This window comes from Taeniopygia guttata, chromosome 3 (genome assembly GCF_048771995.1).
Source record: "Taeniopygia guttata chromosome 3, bTaeGut7.mat, whole genome shotgun sequence".
Classification (NCBI taxonomy): Eukaryota; Metazoa; Chordata; class Aves; order Passeriformes; family Estrildidae; genus Taeniopygia; species Taeniopygia guttata.
The window spans coordinates 41,242,042-41,256,839 of record NC_133027.1 but is presented as its reverse complement, the minus strand read 5'-3'; the positions used below and the strand labels follow the sequence as shown (position 1 = coordinate 41,256,839).

General features: G+C 36.2%; 1 protein-coding gene across 6 annotated transcripts in view; it reads right to left on the bottom strand.

Annotated features, from left to right (window-relative positions):
• Window positions 1–14,798, bottom strand: part of LOC140683684 (uncharacterized) — a 545,997-nt gene that overhangs the window by 325,025 nt on the left and 206,174 nt on the right. The gene's annotated exons all lie outside the window — the stretch shown is intronic.

The following is a 14,798-nucleotide window of genomic DNA, read 5'->3' as shown; positions in this document are numbered from 1 at the left end:
ATTAGGACACAGGTAGAAAGCAAAGAGCAGGTATGCCAGGATCTGCATCTCTATATTTTATATTTTTAGTGAGCACTCTCCCACCACTCTATTATGATAAAGGCATGTTTTTTCAATGGAAGACCTGATTAAAAATTCAAAGAAACACAAGAAAACTTAGGCTGATGAGGAGTAAGAAATGCTTAAAATATTTTACTGCATATAAAGATTATTTCCTAGTCTATCCTAACCTGAACAAATATTAGCTTCCATAATGTCCCATCCAGCACGTGTGTGTGACTATGGCAAATACAGATGATGCCAAGTGTGGTATAACAAAATGAACCAAAGTCTTCTTCCTTGGGCAAAGAAAAATACAATTAACTATTTTCTAGTTATTATAAGAAAAATACAATTAACTAATATTACTATATGATATCAAAATTAACAGTTTTTACATCACACCAATAATTTTACAGATATTAAGTGAGTACCCAGAAGAAAAATGGAGACTGGAGACTACCCACTAGGCTTTGGAGGGGAAAAATCCATTGAAAGAAGTGTGTGAATAAAATTAATGGAAAATATAAGATGCTACAAATCCCAAGGGAGATATTGCACTAAATGTGAAGCCTTTCTTTTGCATATGTGTGAACAGAAAACCTTGGAATTATTAAATACTAGAAAGTTAATACCAGTACTAGAAATATCATTGTAATTTAGTAAATTAAAAGAATATATTTGATTGCAGCTAAAGTAAATAAGCAGTTTCTCTGGACCATGTGAATTTTTGCATAGAACATGCTTCTTCCTGTTTTTATCAATCTAGTTTCCTGGAAATTACTACCTTAAAAGTTAGGAATAAGCAAATCTAGAGTCAGAACTGGAGAGAACCTCAAGAAATCAGTCATTTCATCTCTTCTCAAAAATATATCTATTGCTCTTGGTAGGTATATGGCTAACCTATTCTAAAAGATCTTCAAGCAATGGGGACTCAGTCACCCTTATAAAGCCTCCTCTCCCCATTGATGATCATTATCCATAGGATGGTTTAACTAATGCTAGACCTGAGTTTTGACAATTCTGTTCTGTTACTTCCTGTGCTAGCATCTCTGAGATGGAAAACTATTTAATTTTTTTTTTTAATCATAAAATCAAAGATAGCTATCATCTTTCTTCCTTGCCCTCACTTTCTTTTCTTTTTGGACCTAATGTATTTCTTCTTATATCAAGTAGTCTGGACATCCGATTGTCCTTCTTAACTTCAATTTTTTGACATTTTCATGGAGTACAAAGTCCATGTCAAGCACACAGAAGATGAAAACTGCCCAGTGGCAAGGACAGGAGAGCCTGCCTGCTGCAGAGAGGAAGAGACAGTCCTTCCCTTGCTTTGCAGTTATGTGTATTAGCAGGCATACACTGCAAGACAGGTTTTGAGTTTTCGCTTGAGGGACAGTTAACACATGTTCAACCTCTGACTCCTTTATAACTCTTAAACCCTTCTTCAGAACTGCTGCCTAGTTAGTTATTTCCAGACTTCTCTGTGGGATTCTGAACTAACTCCTTAGAACTGGATTTAAAAGTCCTCCTTTCTTGCTGTTTTCTGTACTTCCTGTATCAAAATATGTTCATCAATACAACTGAACTCACATTCAGGATCCTACTGCATTCCCTTCTCAACATATTCTCAGGCTGCTCAAATTTTCAGGGAGCAATAAATCCTGTTAATGATATAATAAAAATTTGGGGATTTTTTCATAAGAAGAAATAAAACTACAAAACCAAACCAATCCTAAAACCAAAACCAAAATCATCTTCCTCTTCCTTACTTTTCTAGTTCTGTAGTATCTTACATATCTTTAGATGGCATTCTGCTTCTTTTACCTAGGGACTTTAAATGTATCTATACCCTACACAATACTAAAGGCAATGTTCTCCCTTATTTCTTCCTAATATTTTCTAAACTTCCTATTTTCCTATATTTCCTGAACCAGTTTACATTCCTAGTCTAATTATGGAAAATATTCCATGGTATCCTTTTAAATTTTCTATCTCCCATGTATCTTGCACTTTTAATTTGTATGCGGACACTAAAAATCTGCATCTCTGTCTTATTCGCTTTTTAAATTTGTGCTGTGAATAGCCCAACACATTCTGTTTTCAGGATCTTTGTCAGTATTTTTCACATTGGTCTGTGGAATTTTGTAACTCTCAGGAGTAAACGTAACATTCTTACTCTTTTTCATGAGTTATAGTCTAATCTCATTCTTGTTCCATATCATTGCAAGGCTGACTTATCCAGGTGGTCTGGTGAAACGATCTCTGTGGGGTACATCCTTTACTGCTACAAAATAAATGCAACTTTCACAGCTATACCTTTAGTAATACTTTTTACTTTGAAATTTTATTTATCAGGAGAATTCTTCATGAAAAAATGTTTATCCAGACAAAGTTTGACAGAGCAACACAGGAGTTTTTCCTCTAAGTGGTAAATTAGAGCTTCCAAATGAAAGGGTTGGATGAAAATCCAGCTGTGCCTCTCAGATCAGCTAAATGCTTCTGTAGTCATTATACAAGATTGATGAGAGCCTCCTTGACAGTTCCTCCTTGACTTGGACAACTGAACTTAACAAGGCTTATACTCAAATTATTCTCACAGCACTAAATAAATACAAGCTTTTTAATTGCTTATTATGCTTTAATGAACCAGTTGAATATGTTTTGGTTTAATTGTTTTTTTTCGTATTTGACCTTTTTTTAACTCTTTCTCCAATTTCCAAACTGTAAATATATTTATTTGTTACTAGTCTTCATGTTTTTTATCCTTCTTAGATGTTCCAAAATAGTTCATAATGCTGAAAAACTTGTAACAATGAACGTACATGGATTGCAGTTGTCATCTTAGCTGTAATCCCAGACATCTTTTATTTTAAGGCTACTAAAGCATTTTTATCCAAATTTCTTTATTAAACAAAAGTTAGGCACTAAAATCACTACTGCACTGTTTTCCTATTACTCCTTAGCATTGAAGGCCAAGACAGCATAAGGTTGGGGCACTGTCTGCCTGGTCAGCTCTAGGACATACTCAAAGACATGTCAAGCATGAAAGTTAGTTACAGAGTCACCAATAATTTTACCTTTGTGAACACATATTAAGAACTGATTATAATGGATGCCTCTTCCTGAGTTAAGGTGCAAATGAGACCATGTGCTGAAGTCAATAGTACAGATTTTATTTAAGAGTAAATATAAACTAAAGAGGTAGAAAGAAGGGGGGGTTGTGGGGTAGAGGGAGGGACGTAGGGCGGGGGAGGTTAGAGAGTGTGAGAGAGAAGCAATATATATAATCCTATGTGGATTCCTGCAGTGTCCCACTGGTCCTTCTTCACTCTGGCCTTCAGTGGGGTGGGGTCCCAGAGTAGCTCTTCTGGAGGTACCACTTCTATACTGTCGAGTCCGGGCTAGCCACAGGGTGTGGCTGCTGTTTCCATAATGTGAGATGGGCTCTGCATAAGCACTCACTGCCTGTCCCACAGTTTGCCATGGGGGAATTTTCATCTGGATGCCTTATCCAGATCTGCCTTCTCAGGCCTGGAATGAGCATCTTCCTGTTGCTGTCTGCGCTTATCTCAGGTTCTGTTGTAGTGGCTTATTTTATGGGGACAGTGTTTTGAGATATGCAACTGCATTCTTTAAGTCCTCACAAAACACACATACAATAGTATAGTTAGCATTTATCTCTTCAGGAAAACTTCCTTTTTATTTGCTGCAATTTGAAACTAGTGAATTTTACTATTATCTTCAGGTAAATCAAAGTTGTTTACACTTTCAGAACTAGCTTCAAGGAGTGTGGCTGCATGCCTTTCAAAATCTCCCCTGATTTGGAGAAATCAGTGAATTGTTTCCATATATTCAAAGAGAATAACAAAAACTGTTCCACAGAGTAATTCCATTACATATATAAACACACCAAGTCATAGTCAAATTAATGTAGCTGTTTGTTTTGGTTTTTTGTTTTGTTTTGGTTTGGTTTTTTTTTCATGTTCTCTCCCAGGAAACAAACAAATACTATTTTTTTTTCTAATTCTAGCTAAATATATCAGACTCTAAATTTTTGCATTAGAAGCTACCTCCTCTTTCTGTAAAGCAACCAGTGTGGTGACTTTGAACAATTAGAAAGGTCCTAGAAAATGCTTGAACTGAAAAACTGTGAAACAATGACCAAATAAAATAAAAGTTTAATCAACTCTTCTATTGAGAATGGAGACTAAAGGGTGTAACAACAATTTTGCAGAACTACAAGTATAAGAGGAAAATTGTGTGAAGAGGCTATTACATATATTAGGAAAAAAGAGCTAGAAAATCTAGCTAGAACCTGACATCTTAGTAAGGAAGAAAATAAAGTTATTTCTTTAAGAACAAGGAGAGTAAATGTTTCAAAAGTGTCTCTGGGAGTGCGGTAGATTCTCTGTGATACACACTCTCTAAATCAAATTTGGATGACTTTCTGAAATACAAGCCTGGGTTCAGTCAGATGGTTTAGGTTTGGTGCAGGAGCAAAGCAATTCCCTAGCATGCATTATGCAGCAGGATGAGCTTTAAAATCTACTGAGAAAATGTTTGGACCAACCTAGCAACTTGCACACACTGATATAACTTTTTAAAAGCCGGTTGAGTTGTATTGATTTACACCAGCTTCTGATCTTGCCCTTGGAATATAATTTACTGCTGTCATTATGCAGTAACACCCAGACCCTGCCTGTTTTCCACGCTGTAATAAGAGCAGCTGTCTTTGCGGTTTGGGGCCTGATCCAATTACACTCAATGGGAAAACTCCCATTTAGTGCAGGCACACAATTAGATGGTTACAAATTGGTCACAAATAAATTCAGACTGGAAATTAAAACTATTCCATCTGAGATTGTTTTTTAGTTATCTGGTAAAACGCTGGAGTAGCCTTGCAAACAGATTAACAAGTCAAGGAACGTGTTAAAATTAAGACTGGAAATAGGGAAGGGACTGTGTAACAAACAGAAAAAGGTGTCTACATGTAACAGTATTTCCACTGTACCCTCCTTGTCTCTGGTAATTTGTGGTGCAGAGACAGCACTCAGCTGAGGTAGAAAGGAGTGGGGCTCAGAGGACTGGGGCACTTGATGTCACGGCATCTCTAGAAGGATTTGAAATGAACCTGTTGTTTCATAATACTTTTTAGGTGTTATTAGTCCTCCTGATGGGTTTTTTTAGGCAGCAAAAAACGTGCAGGAAGAGCCTTCAGGTAGTAGCTATAATTTGTGTGTTTTTAAAACTTTCCCAGGGCCTGGAAAGTGGCAGTGGACCAAGGCAGACAGCAGGGTGGACTCCCCCTGTAACACAATGAGATGAGCTGGGTCTGTGCTCTGCTCACTTCCTCAGCATTAAACCACATTAAACCATTTGCCAGATTTTATGACAGCAGGAATTGTTTTCCCCAGGTCACACATAGTTAGTGTTTCAGGTTGGTTGGTTTGTTTTTGTTGGTTTTGTTTGGGTTTTGTTGGGTTTTTTTTGTTTGTTTGGTTTTGGTTTTTTTTTTGCTTTTTAATAGCTTAATTTTCTTTAATATACTACCTCACCACTTAGGAATTTGGTGATATGTTTGATCTTCTCTCCTCCTCTGGCATATTCTGATTATGGATTTTTTTGGCATTTTAATATGTTGGAAGCAATTTTTAGGGAATGGGGAAGGGTTCTATTATGAGGTGGATTACACTATAGGCTTTTCTGAACCATATATCTACTGTAGAGTTTCCTCTAGCTGTGATACACCTGCTGGAATGAAAGAATGAAAGCAAGCCCATTTGGTCTTGTTTTGCTATTTATGTTGTCTACTGTGGAACACAGAGTATTTTATTTCTGTCTTTTATTCCTGTCTTTTTTTTTTTTTTCTTTTTTTTTTTAATTCCTGTCTTTAAGCATTCTGGTTTTTCTTTGAAAAAGGAAGAGCAGAGTTAAATACAGCCTCTGTGAGAGGAGCCCAGACAAATGAGCAGGAGGCATCTGATCCCAGGTAAGGGCAGGGCTTTTCTTTATTTGACTTGCTTATTATTCTACTACTTCAAATATTACTGTTATTTCTGCCACACAAAACAGAAGATAAAATACTGTAAGACCAGTATCAGTCCTTGCCCAGTAAGCTCTTTCGGTTAAAAATGGTATGCCATGAAAATATATAATTAAGGTACCAGAGGTAGGTTTTTATCTGACTAAATATAAATATTTATACAATTATGTTATTTATGTCCAAACATATACCCCTAAATAAAAATCAGAGTGCTACTAACATGGAAGTACCATGTCACTAAAGAAGGAATCTGGGGTGATGAACTTGGATATGGACATTGCCACTACAAGCATTGAAAGTTAGACTAGGTACATTTAATCCTAAATTCCACTGCTGATCATTTTAGGAGATATCAATATAAGACACTATGCTTAACGTTTAGGTCCCTTGTTTTTCTAGTTTACACAGTCTGATATGGAAAATAAATAGTAAGGGTGACTTCTAGCCACATAGGAATATTGCAAGGATGAGAGAATAGCCAAGGTGCAAATGTGCATTACTCTGAGTCTTTTTACAACTTGCCATGACCTGAAGAATAAAAATATATACAGAGTCCAGTTCTTTCCTTGTGAAGTATCAATCACTTGAAAAAGTCACTCAGCAGAAGCTAGAACAGTTTAAACTTGCCAAGCTGAAGGTGGGGAAATAGTAAACTAGGTTTGAAATTTCTCTCCCAGTCCTGTCAGGCAGGCACAGCACATGCTAGGAACAAGTAAAATTCTATGTTCACATAAGACATGCAGAGCTTCAACTACATATGACTCAAAGTGCTTAAATGGCAAGCACTATAGACTACTCATATTTGTAGTAATATAGAAGGATAAACCACTTGATAAATTTTTCACATTGCTCCCATATTAATATCCCAGCCTAGAAGTACCGGGATAACTACAGGCGAGAAATAACAAAGAATGATTTCTCTCTGTTTCATTTTTGTACGTGAGAGGAGTTTACACAAAAAAATGCATCCTATTTTTACTCATTATGTATAATTTTACACCTATTTTTCCCATAAAATAATGCACATACATGCACATCTTGATGCAATTGCTTCCATTCCTCATATTATCAGTGCCGCATATTATCAGTGCTACAACTGCTACCCTTCAGATAGCTTTCTGTTCATTATATAATAGATAAATGTGACTGATTCCAGTGTGGCTGAATTGTTTCTATGGTTTGATTTCAATGGTAAGGGTTTATTCAGCAAGGCATTTAAGCCTGTGTTCAATTTAGAGCAATTGGGTGTTCCTAATATATCCTGCAAATTGGCACCTGTCTACATCAGTGGGAATTAATGGTATGCTCACATGCTTTTTTCTGAATCAAAGTTTAAATTTAAGGATACTCAGTGAAATACTGGTAAGGATACTAGTGAAAATTCGGTGATGGTCTCAGCAATGGCCATTGGATAGAAACTATTGATGCTGCTCACAGAAGTTCCCAGAGCTTTTTTTTGTAATGTATTTTCTTATTTGTGTTAATAAACAATACAATAAAAAATAAACTGTAAATCTTCCTCGATTTTTACCTGCTAAAATTACTTTAATTGTGATCAGTTCATAGACATTTCTAGGCAAATTGAAAACCAGCCAACAGCCCAGAGAAAATACTGACAATTTTCAAGAGCCAAAGGTTAGCTTCTTGCACTAAAAACAAAATGAGATTAAAGTTTAATAAATATAGTTATCCATGTAGAATTTAAGAGTAAAAATATATCAGCACATACTGGTTGAGAAATATGCAATACTCAGATTTTGACAAGCCTGGATGGCTTGTGCATGCTCTTTTAATTAAGAGTGGATTGTCTGCGGGAATCAGATATTAGGAAAAGCCCCACTGAAACCATAAGAAAGGTCTGCTCACCATGCATAAGAATAATATATAACAAAGATACACAAGATTATCCTCCAGAAGATTTGGTAAAGATTTGAACTTCGGTAGACCCAAAGTTGCTGTGGCAGATCAGCACAGGAATTTGTATCCCTTGCTTTGAAGCTTGTGCTTGGAAACGGGCACAGCCCCGTACTGCAGGGCAGGAAAGGACAGGTGTGTGAGGGCTGCCACATCTGCTCATTCCATTCCTACTTCTTTTAGGTATGAATAATGGAAGAGGTAGATGTTATAGCTCTGTCAATTAGAGCACAAATAGTCCCCAGAGATGATGCCAAATACTGCATCATCTCTGTCCCCAGCTGATGGTGCCTGGTGCATCTTCCCACGTGAGAATCTGCCCTGTGTTTTATCTCTTTGGGCCTGTGTCAAGGATGGAAGTATTTATACAGAAACTATGGAAAGAAGATAAAGAGAGGCACTGAAAATTTAAGAGAAAAAGGAAACTTTAATGACACAATAGAAGTGAAAAATGCTTGGAATATGTGACCACTCAGGAACCTTAAAATAAATGTAAAAGACAATCCTAAAGATATCATTTTGGATGACTGCTGAAAGCAATCTTTTGCTTAATTATATATCCAGAGGAAACAGCTATATTCATACATTACAACTTATTTATTTTACTTTAATGTGAAATATTATACTATTATTTTTAATAAACTTTATTGGGGTAAAATGAAATGCAGAAAATGGAGCCATAATCCAATAAATCTAAATTCAAACTATATAAAAAAGTAATATTTGATAACATGTAACTCTCTGAAAGCTTAGGGTTGCTCTTCCAAGCTCTGCATACCAGTGATTTAAAGACATCTACCACTGAGTAAAGATTGCTCAGCCATAGCTGTACCATGCCTTCATGTGTTCCCTTCATTCATTTATATATCATCTCTGTTTTAAATTCAGATTAAATATTCCTGAATTCTGGAGATTTTTACATCTTTTGAGATATGGAAGTGCATTCAATTCATTCTGGTCTTTGGATAGCCAGATTTGAACCTTGTTTTACATTTACACTCCTACAATTGCAGTCTCAACCAGCCTGAGTGTTGAAGGTCCATCAAAGTTACCCACCAACAGGTATAAAGCACCATACCTGAGGATCTTAAAGGTGATGGAACCCCCTTTTATTGCTTTTACAGCTACAGCAGAAATGCAGGTGTGCTGAAGGGCAACATGATAGCACAGAGCATGATGGAAGTGACTATTTTAAGATGAAGGATCTGTACACATGTATCTCAGAGGAAAAATATACCCCAAACACAGGGAACGTAGACTCCATGTAGTATTTGCTGATACTTTAAGCCTTCTATTTCCCTTAAAAAAAAAAAATCCCTCCCCTCCTCCCCCCCCCCCAAAAAAAAAAAACAGCTAAATAAACAAAAAACCCCAACCACTAAAATTTCAGGAGGATGTTTCTGGGGATATATGAAATATTTAAGCAAAATACTGAAGTAGACTTACTTAGCAAAATATGATTGTTTCTCCTGCCTTTCTCTGATAGGATCATCCAAAAAGATCAATTAGTTGGAGTGTGTCATAAAGTATGATGTTTCCTGCTGTATGATCGAGGATAAAATCACTTATCTGGTATTGTGCCTCATTAGTGTTATTTATTATAGTTTAATTTTGGGTTTACTGTACTTCCAGAAGTTCTAGATTACAAAAGAGGCTTGATGTTCTACTCAGGTGGTATGAAACTTCTTGATCCCAGAAGGACTTGTACTTTAAGAGGACAGAAGGAGAACAAGAAGAGAAGAACAGAAATTATTTGCTTGAGTTGGCCTGGCAAGGTCTAGAACCCCTGAACTATAGTGCCACCTTCCTAGGAACCTCCCTGGGCTGCCAATGCAGACTGTGGAAATAGTCATTATTTCATTTTTTAAAATCAAAATTAATACATTCTTCATAATCCTTGGTGTGTTTCTGGACTGACAAAATATTCTGGTCAGAGAAAATAGATCAGAAGTAAAGAGACAAGGTGTTTTATCTCAACAATTTAAGTATTGACAAGATATCACTCTCGCATGTGTTAAAAAGTATCATTGCAAGACTAGCCTGATTCTGTGAAGAAATATAGGACAGAAAAATTTTTCTGCAGTCAATAAAACTACTACTAGTTAGTAACTTTGAAATCAGAAATTCAGTTCCTTCTGGTGGAACTGTAATTTACTTTTCATAAAATTACATGGGAACTGCTTTAAAAAATCAAATTTTAAAAAATCTTATTGGTCGTTCTGCATCCTGCCTCAGCCACACACAATAGCAAATACTTACAATGAGAATAGCTCCACTGGAGCAATACTAATACATTTGCCACAGCTCCCACTCTGTCATTATGCACAGGAGCCTGTGCTTATCCCTTTTTAAATTGGAGACTCTTTTAACCAGGAATCCCCAGGATGAAACCGAACCATTTTCCTCACGGCAAAACAAATCCTTCTCTGGTGAATTTTGTTATTGTTTATTGTTACAGTGTTTTATCAGCACTAAACTGTATGAAGGCTTCAATTAGTTCTTGATGAATGATCCCATAAAATCATGTAGTTTCATTTCCCCTGCCACCAGATATTTCACTGAGTGTTATTAAATGAAATATAATTGGGACGGGATTCAGGAAACTTAGAGTCTTCCCATTTTCCTTTTGGGCTTGAGCATTACAGTGTGTCTCAAACATCTCATTTTTTAAATGTGATGGTTTTTTGTTTTAAACTGACAAATGCTCTGCAGTTCAAAACTATTGTTTAAGGTTTCTCTGCTATTAGCAGCTAACATAAGAACAGGAAAATACAGCCATTTTCTGCGTCTTTCTCCTCTGTCAGTAGCTTTGTAAATTTTGCATTATGAAGACTTAGTAAGATTCACTGGAAAAAAACATTCCTTCCAGTTCCTGTGAATAACCAAATTATATATCTCTCAGATGTAAGTCCATTGAATGCAACAGAACCATTGCAATAATTCCAGCAAGAAAAAAAGACAGCATTTCATACTACATATTGAACTTATGGTTTGTTATGACTCATGTTCTGTTTTTTGAGATAGTTTGCTTCAGCAGAATCCAGAGAGAAAATTTTCTCAGCAAGTAGTTTAAACTTCCACTGATTTTGTCTTTTTCTTAGGTTTCATATCCAAATACAGGATTTACCCAGCAGAAGCATTGGTAACATCCATGTCTACATTCATATTTCTTACATCTGGACTCCATGAGAGCTTTTCACTAATAAAAAGCTTACTCTGAACATACTTATCTCTCTTTTATCAAATTCTCCCACCTGGCATAAATGCTAGCAAAAAAAAGTTAGCATAAGATTGTCACATCTGGATGGAAGGACTAATTGTCAGATCTCATAATGGAAGGAAATTCACCTAAGTAGTTAAAGACTCCTTGCAGCCTGCTCAGAGCTATCAAAGTATCCTTTGACTTATATGTTCACTTTTTACCCTCACATTGGCAGGAAGATTTAGCCAATGATTCTGCTGGATATACACACTGCTGCAGCTATCAGTGCTTCACAGCAAAACACAGTTAGTCTGCTGGTGGGATAAATCTGGTTATTGGTATCAGACCCAAACATCTAAGTAACTTCCAAACAGAAGATGCCATTTTAAGTAAGAAAAAAAAAGCGACAGAAAGATATTTGTCATATACTGCAAAAGATGTTTTTTTCTTCATATAGTGGAAGATGAGGCTACTATCAGGCATCATATTCTTTGCACACATTTTTCGATCAGCTTAGTAGCAGGAAATCAAACCATCAAACATCACTAAACATAAGATACAAGAGGTTCCGATTTTACAGTTACATAGAAGCCATAAATAATACAGCATTGTGAAAAAGAAGATGCTAATAAATACATGAATGGAGCATAATGTTTTTTCTTCTACAGGTAAAATTTAGTTATTCCTGTCATTTCTTCAACAAAGTCAGAAATTTTACTAGTAAATCTCAGCATTTGAGTTATACATTCACAGACCCTGGGGGTCAGGAAAAATTCTGCTCTACTTGATTATAGATGCAAATGATTGTAAATGTAGATGCAATGTATAGACTGTAGAATGCCTGAAATGTAGATGCAAATGATGGACTGATGATGCAAAAACATGCAAAAAAAACCCATTCTTCTGATTCGGGAGTCAGGAGAACTGATTTCAGTTGGCTTTGACACTGGCACTTTTGTCAGACAAGCCATTCTCCATCTCAGCAAAACAGTGCTCTTCTGCCTCCCAACAGCCCATGGTAAATTCCCTGCTGCTTTCAGGAGATGCCCACATCCATATCTGGATAGGTACCCAAGGATGCTCATGAGTAGCCCAAGCCACATCAGCATCTCTTGTCTCTTGCAGGCAGCTGGGTTCATTGCCTAGCTTACCTGGACATTCATGGCGTGCCTGGAAGGTAATCATCTGGCAAATGATTATGGCTTTAATGCCTACATTAGTTACCCCTACCTAATAAAATTCTTACACAGAGGGGGAGGGTGGAAGCCAATATCCCAAATCCTTATATTTATTTGAGAAAGTACCTCTTGAAGGGACACACCCAGCAATGCTACAGCTGTGATACATGTGCTTCTTGCCAGAGTATTTGGACTCCTGGTTAACCAGCAGTGTAAGTGGATAACTGTGCTCAGAGAATATTTCTTCACAACTCTCGAAGAATACTTTCGAGTTACAGAGATCAAAAGAGCTACACCAGCCAAGTGTTATTGGTGTATTATACTGAGATCAGGTATAAATAAAAGAAGAAAAAGGAAAACAGCAAAGTCAAATTGTTTTCCTCTGTCATTATTTTCTTTTAATCAATATTTGTTTTTAAAAGTAAGAGAGTTCTACAGGGCTCTGGTTAAATAAGACCCTTTCTGTAATTATAAATGTACACATGTAAGAGTCCTTTTAAAAGAAAATAATGGCCTACTGGGTATTTGGGAGAGAGGGCTTGTTCTCTTACAAATTTCCACAGTGCTCTGGGAGTTAGTCCTCTGAGGATTCATAGTGCTGGTGGGCTCCCACTTTAAAGAACTTCAGATTGCTGAGGGTGGTGTTTCCCCTTTGAAGACTGTTACATTTTTTAACAGATCCTCCTTTGAAGATATTCATATCTGTGGGGTTCTCCAAAAGAGTTGGGGGAAAAGTCCCCTGTTGATGCTATTTACCAGGTTAGAATTTCAAACTTGGGAAAAATAGCTGATCCCTGAGAGGAGGATGCTCTTTTTGAAGCAGTTCAGATGGTTTCAGCAGGCTTTGCTTCTGAAGTTCTTATCGCTAGAAGGTGTCTGGCTTAAAACTTTATAGTACACAATGTCACAGCAATACTATGGAAAAAATAGCAATAATTTTTTTTTTTTTTAAGGAAATATGAAATACACTGCTAGGAAAAAACTTTTTAAAGGCACACAACCTCTTTGCTTGTTTGATAATTGCATAATTTGTGCTAAGTGTAAGGACTGTGCTCTCTCTACCAAAATAATGTCAGAAGAAAGGTTCTTAATATACAAAGTCTCTGATGGACAACATTTGACAACTTAAAAAAAAAAAGTTCTGCTTTTTTAAACAAACTGTTTTGATGATTATCTGGTTCATATTATTCTGGTTAATATTTGGGCAACCTGAGTAGTCCTTTAGCAGAAGCATTGTGTTAAGATTAACATTGTTAAGGCACTCCTAATAAGAACTTTCTTGGAAAAAAATATTTTAAAACATATACCATACCAAGAGAGGAGTGATAGAAGGTAACAGAACAGGGAGGGAGCACAATTTAAAATTTCCAAATGGAAGATAGGCATACTAGATGGTAAAAATATTTTTTTGAAAAGTCTGTTTTGTAAGGTTTTTTGTAATACATCAGAAAAATGCTTTGTCCTCTGTAGTATTTCTAACAAAGGGCTTACAAGTTAATCAAATTTAAAATAAAAAGCTAGTTCTACTTCTTTTCCTTGAATACCAGACTTGTTACTACAAGCAGTCTACTGAATTATTCTCTTCCAAGGCTGTCATAGTTGAAGACAGTATTTCTACTGAGATTTCTAATATCTAGGTGTAGTACAACCAAACTTGGATTAAATAGAGGTAAAAGACAAATTGATGTAAAGACAAATTAAACTCTTGGCTGTTGGAAGAAAGAGAGCAGAACACCAACGCTGATAGGTGTTACTTCAGAAGAACAGAATGCCTGGAGCTCCTGTGCACTTTCCCAAGTAGGTTCCAGAGGGAAAAACTGAGGACAATAATACAAAACATTGTCCTATCATAAAGTGTGGCTTTAGCACCTCAGAAGCATATAGATTATAAAGAAACTCACTTCTGAAGATCTCATCTGAATATAAATCACAGCAAAGTGCATTGACCATTCAGTGATGAAGAGCTATGTTGCTTCTCTGCTATGATTCCAAGGAGTTTACTGATATGAAAGGAAATTTAAACAAACTAAGGGCAAGGTAGGTTTTGTAGGAATGTTGTCATGTGGGCAGTGCCATCATTATCTCCTGTCAAATGTAAAGACATGAAATTGCAGGTACGCACATACAGAAGGAACACTTGAACAACACAATCTGACAACAACAGATACTGACTTCTTTGTGTTTTGACAACTATAAGCTTATGCAGACATACAGATGATACTCTGATGTGGTATTTGTGTTTAGAAAATAATTATTTCTTGCCTTGAAATTAAAGAATGGAGAGGAGAAAAGATTTGTAAATGGTTTCCCAAGTAACCTTGTATATTTGTCTTCCCTTTAAAAAGGCATTGAGAAGATAATGTTAAGATGGTGAACACACACAGAAAAGCCAAAATGAAAAAAAGAAACCAGCAACAGCATA